A 5,744-nucleotide genomic window follows, 5' to 3' on the forward strand; every position below is an offset into this window, starting at 1 on the left:
TACCAAACATATGCATGATAGATGTAAACACACACACACAAAATGCTCACATATAAATAAAACAAATAGATCTAATAAAAGATGTAAAAAATCAACTCAAGACAGATCAAGGGCTTTATCACAAAGGCTGAAACACTGAAAGTGCTAGGAGAAATCATGCAGAAAACACTTCAAGATACAGACACAGGAAAAAGCTTTCCACTAATAAGTCTAATAGCGTAGTACATAAATCCAAAAATTGACAAATGAAATTGCATGAAATTAAAAGGCTTTTGCACAGCAAAGGAAACAATTGGCAGAGTGAAGAAAACCTGCTGGACGGGAGAAAATATTTGCTAGCTATGCTTCAGACAAGGGGCTAATGGCTAGAATATATAAAGCAAAACCAAAAACATCCCCAAATCTTTTTTATCGGTAAGTGCGATAATAAAGTGAACTGATATTTCTCAAAAAAGAAGAAACAGAAAGATCAATAAATGCTTAAAATGGTGTTTAACATCATTCTCTATCAAGGCAATGCAAATTTAAACTACCGTGAGACCCCATCTCACCCCTGAGAGAATGGTGGCATCAAGGAAGCAAGTGAATTGGAAAATTGGAAAACACAGGGAAGATTAGCATGGCCTCTGTGCAAAGACGACATGCAAATTCGTTCAGTTTCCCACATTTTTAGGCTCCTGAGAGTCCATGGTGGGGGGGTTATCTCTAGCTGAAACTTCTAGCAGTAGGGGTTATGGAATTTCACCTCCTGTAGCTGGGAGGGACCTCCAGTAGAGGGGGGGGATAACAACCCACCCAGAAAACCTCCCACCCAAAATTTATCCTGCCTATAAGATATGCAGGGATAAAGATGGAGCAGAGATTGAGGGAAGGCCAAACAATGACTGGCCCAACTTGAGACCCACCCAATGGCAGAGAGCCAGCGCATGTCACTATTAATGGCACTCTGCTATGCTTGCAGACATGAGCCTAGCATAATTGGCTTCATCTAGCAACTAATGGACACAGATACAGAGACCCACAGGTAGAGTTTGGAGAGTCTTGAGGAAGAGAGGGAGGAAGGATTGAAGGAGCTGGAGGGGTCAAGGACTCCACTAGAAGACTTGCAGAGTCAACTGACCTGGGCCCATGGGGGCTCACGGAGACTGAACCACCAATCAAACAGCATGCATGGACTGGACCTAGATCCCTTACACATAGGTAGCAGATGTACAGTTTAGTCATCACGTGGGTCCCCTAACAATGGGAACAGGAGCTGTCTCTGACTCTGTTGCCTACCTTTGGATCCCTTTCCCATAGCTGGGCTACCCTTCTGGCCTCAGTGGGAGATGATGCACTTAGTCCTGCTGTGACTTGATGTGCCAGGGTGGGTTGGTACCCTGTGGAGAAGGGGAAGGGAGAATGGGGGGGAGGGGCTTGTGAGGGTGGGACTAAGAGGAGAGGAGGGAGGGGGCTGAGGTCAGGCTGTAAGGTGACTAAATAAACAAATGAAAATGAAAAGCAAGCAAGTGACAAGAAACAGTGTTGAGGATATAGAGGAAGAGGAACCCTTGCTCATAGCTGGTGGGAGTGTAATCTTGTGCAATCAGCATGGAGGTTTCTCAAACAACACCAAATCAAACCCCAAATCAAAACCAACAACAATCACATCCAAACCTAAAAATAAAACTGTCATATGACCCAGCTATACCACTAGTGGGCACAGACCCAAAGGACTCTAGTTTTATTGCCCTCTAACACCCACGTTCACTGCTATGCTATTAATAAAAGTAGGAACTGGGACCAGCTTGAACATCAACTGATGAAGGGATAAAGAAAATATGGTACATATATGCAATGAAATTTGTTACAAGGATTTAAAAAATTATTAGTCTCTCTCATATTTCTGTGTGTGTGTGCATGCTACAACATGCATGCAAAGGGCAGAGAACAACTTTTGGGAGTTGATTCCCTCCTTCCACTGTAGGATTTGAGGATTGATTTTCGGTAATTTGGATGAGGCTGGCACCCATAGACTCATATATGTAATGTTTGGTTGGAAGACTGTCTAGGAAGGGTTAGGAGGTATGGTGTTCTTGGAGTAGGTGTGGCCTTGTTAGAGGTACGTCCCTGGGGCTTTGAGGTTTCAAAGGCCCATGCCAGGCCGGTCGCTCGCCATCTCTGGGTCAGAAGTAAGCTCTCAGCTACTGTTCCAGCGCCGTGCCTGCCTGCCACACCTCCTACGATGATTACAAACTAACGCCATGAAACTGTAACCAGGCTCACAGTTATATGCTTTCTTCTATAAGTTGCTTTGGGCACGCTTCCTCTTCACAGCAACGGAACAGTAACTGAGACACCGTTGGTCTGGGCTGGGAGTGATCAGTTGCAGAGCACTTTCTGAGCATGCTTATAAAAGCCTGGTTCCTTTCTAAGCGCATTTGTACTGGTCTGTTTTTCACTCCCAATGGAGTGAGGCATCGTCTGCCTCTCAGAAAAAGATTAGTTCGCTTAAATTAGATTTAAGCAGATCTTCCAAATTTTGATGTATTTCATTATAAAAAAGTCCATGATTTCACAACCTCCAAAGCATAAACTTTGGATGCCACAGTCTTGTAATTTGGTTCCTGCACAACAGAATTATACACTATAAACTATCCCAAAGGAACTAGAGTGACCGCTCAGCAGTTAAGAGCACTTGTTGCTCTTGCAGCGGATCTGAGTTCATTTTCCAGGATCCACATGGTGGTTTACTCCACTTCCAGGTTATACAGCACCGACTTCTGCCCTCCTGGGGTACCAAGCAAGTACATGGTGCGTGTACATACATGCAACTCAAACACTCAAAGACAAAGAAATTACAATCTAAAAACTGAAACATATGTAAAACGTAAGAGAATTCAGGCTCAGTGGTACACAACTGCAGTCCTAACCCTTAGGAGATATGGGTGGGAAAGTTGGAAGTTTGAAGCCAGTCTGTGCTACATAGAGATTTGTCCAGTGGGGTGGGGGGAGGGGGAGGAGGGAGAAGGGAAGGAGGCAGGGCTGGAGTAAGGGGAGATTTACACTTCTAGAATCTTTCTCACTCCTCAGAAAAGTTTTGAGGCACTGTGCGACTGTTAAACTCATGACATAAAGCAGCCTAGTGGACAGATTTTAAAAAATTTCTAGTGTTCCACTTGAAGTCTTGGGTCTATCAGCTGACGTCCTTGAAGCGATAGGCTCATTTTGTTCATTGTTGAGAGAGTGCCTGCCAAAGACCCACTCTGAGGCTTGTCAGTCACTTTTCGATGACAAATGCTGTTCCAAAGGAGGGGGGGGGTGGCCATTTGGTTTGCAGCTCCAAGAATTGCACACTTGCTTTTCCTCAAGTCCACTGCCAGGTCTCAGCGTGAGACAGAAGTGATCTATCAATTCTTCCTGTCTTATCGCATACAATGACAACACGCCCTGCTCTCCAGAGTCAAGGGGATTCTGCAGTGAGGTTGGCTCTGCATCAGAGTCTGCACAGAGTACGGCTTGGGGATGACACCCGGCATAAGCGGGACTTGCCTCGAGTCTTGCTGTCACCTTTGGTGACACCAGCACAACTGTCAATTCGGAGAAAAGGAAAGTCCCATCTCAGCATCATCCTAGGTTTATTTCTCAATCTGAAGGTTCCCTGAAAGGGTGCCAGGGAGCCCAGTGGTCCACAGACCATGCTTCTAGTGGATTGAATCCTGGAGGCAGCCTAACCTGTGTCCATTAACCCTTGTTCTGACCTCAACTAGAGTTGACCACTGTTGCTTGTTACCAATTTCCCATGTTAAAAAGCCCATTGTTCACAGCTATTTGAATCAAAATTCTTTAGGGGCTCTAATACGGGGGCCTTAATTAGGAAGAATGAAAGATTCTAAAGTTTTGCTTTACTAAAATAGTTTAACATTTATGCTTTCTATATTCTTGGTGTTAGTTAAGTCAGTATGAAATTATCACGTCTACAGCTCATAAATTGTGGCCGAAGGAGACCATGCTAATATTTATTTTCACTGTGTGTGTGTGTGTGTGTGTGTGCCTGCCTCTCTGTATGTGTACCACTTGTATGCAGTGCCTGGGGAAGCCACAAGAGGGCACTGGAGCACCTGGAACTAGGGTTAGTTGTGAGCCACCGGATGTGGGTGTGAGCAACTGGACCAAGGTCCACTGCCACTCCATTTGGATGTCCTCAGTGACCTGATCATGCTTGGGACTGTTACCCTTAGTTTAGATATTAAAAACCTGCTAGCAACCTGTTAAAATCCTTACTGGCCAAGGCCACCCAGTGGTCAACTTCCATCCTGCTTGAGAGGTTTTAACTTGGGAACACTTTTGTTCTACCACACAGGGACTTTCCTCTAACTAACAAATTACAAGGCAGCAGCCTCTGAAGCTTGTTTAAGAGAGGGCTGGGGAATTAGGGACCTTACCGCCAGATCTTAGGGAATTTCTGTGTATATTCTGACATGAAAAAAAAAAAAAGATTCCCCATCATTGGTAGTTTAGAGCTGGAAGACCTTAACCAGATGACTTTTTCCCCCCTCTTTCTTCTTTTGGGTGTGGGTCTCACTGTGTACCTCTGGCTGTCTGCTCAGTATATACAGCAGGATGGCCTCGAACCATCTGCGTTCTCAGTGCTGGGATTAAAGGTGTGTGCCATCACACACACACACACACACACACACACACACACACACACGATCTTTATCTCTCATCCCTGTAGCACACTTGCCCACACCCATTACACATAGTGCTTGGTGGGCAATGAGTTCTGGGAATCTCAATGTTCCTCCCCCCCCCCCCCATAAAAATTCATCACACTGTGTATGGCAGACAGCTGTTAGGCGGCCCCGATGCTCCTGGCTTCCTGTTACACCACTGTGCAGCCTCCTCCAGTGTGAATGAGAGCAGTGGTATGCTTCTAGCCAAGAGGTTCAGGAAAAAGTGTAGGATGCCACATCTGCAATTACGTTTTATAGAGCTACCTTTTGCCTTGCTGGCTGACTTTATTGCTAAGTAGGCTTGAGCGCTTTGAAGATGCAAAAAGCTCTGTTAGAAAGTCTCCACTGAGGGAACTCAGGACAGCTTCTGACAGACAGATGGCTGGGAATGGAGTCTCTGGTCTCAGAGGCAGTGAGGAGCTGAATCAGCCAGGAGAAGTCAACTGAGCCCCGAGACAGGTCCTCCCCCAGGAGAACCTTTGGAGATCTGGAGGGGAGAGGTGTTAGTTCGAACGTAAATTTAACAAGCCAGCTTGAAACCGGAAAACCCAGAGAGGCTGGGTCAGAGATAACATATGTGGTTGTTGGGATTTGTCGCGTTTTGGGGGTAATTTATTATGGAGGTTTGGCTATGCAGCTATAGACAATGAATGCATCGTTGTGTTTGTCTCCCTAGCAGGACCAGAAATGAGCTGTTCAAAGTCTCTTGGTCCTTGTTTAGATATCTACTTATTCTCTATGTTTAGGTATCACTCGGGAGCGCCTTCCAGATCATCCTGGGGTCTGTAACTGTTGCCCCAGGAACTCAGCACTGCGTCAGTTCCTGGGCTCCCAGCAGAAGGTCCATAGCTAACTTTTTTTTTTTCCTTTTTTTTCTTTCTTCTTTTCCACAGCAGCATCATTTAGTTTATATACCAGAAATAGCAGGACGATCACTCCTTGGAGGCTGTAACTGTAGGCTGGTCTGGAGAACGTGTTAATATTTCCCAAGGGTGGAAACGCAGAAAACTAGTTCACCAGCGGAACTGC

At 45.4% G+C, this 5,744-nt stretch overlaps 1 pseudogene; it reads left to right on the forward strand.

The window, feature by feature from the left end:
* Window positions 1-570: 570 nt before the first annotated feature.
* On the forward strand, window positions 571-671 carry LOC132647811 (U6 spliceosomal RNA; annotated as a pseudogene).
* The last annotated feature ends 5,073 nt before the right edge of the window (window positions 672-5,744 follow it).

The sequence above is a fragment of the Meriones unguiculatus genome, chromosome 14 (assembly GCF_030254825.1).
Source record: "Meriones unguiculatus strain TT.TT164.6M chromosome 14, Bangor_MerUng_6.1, whole genome shotgun sequence".
NCBI lineage: Eukaryota > Metazoa > Chordata > Mammalia > Rodentia > Muridae > Meriones > Meriones unguiculatus.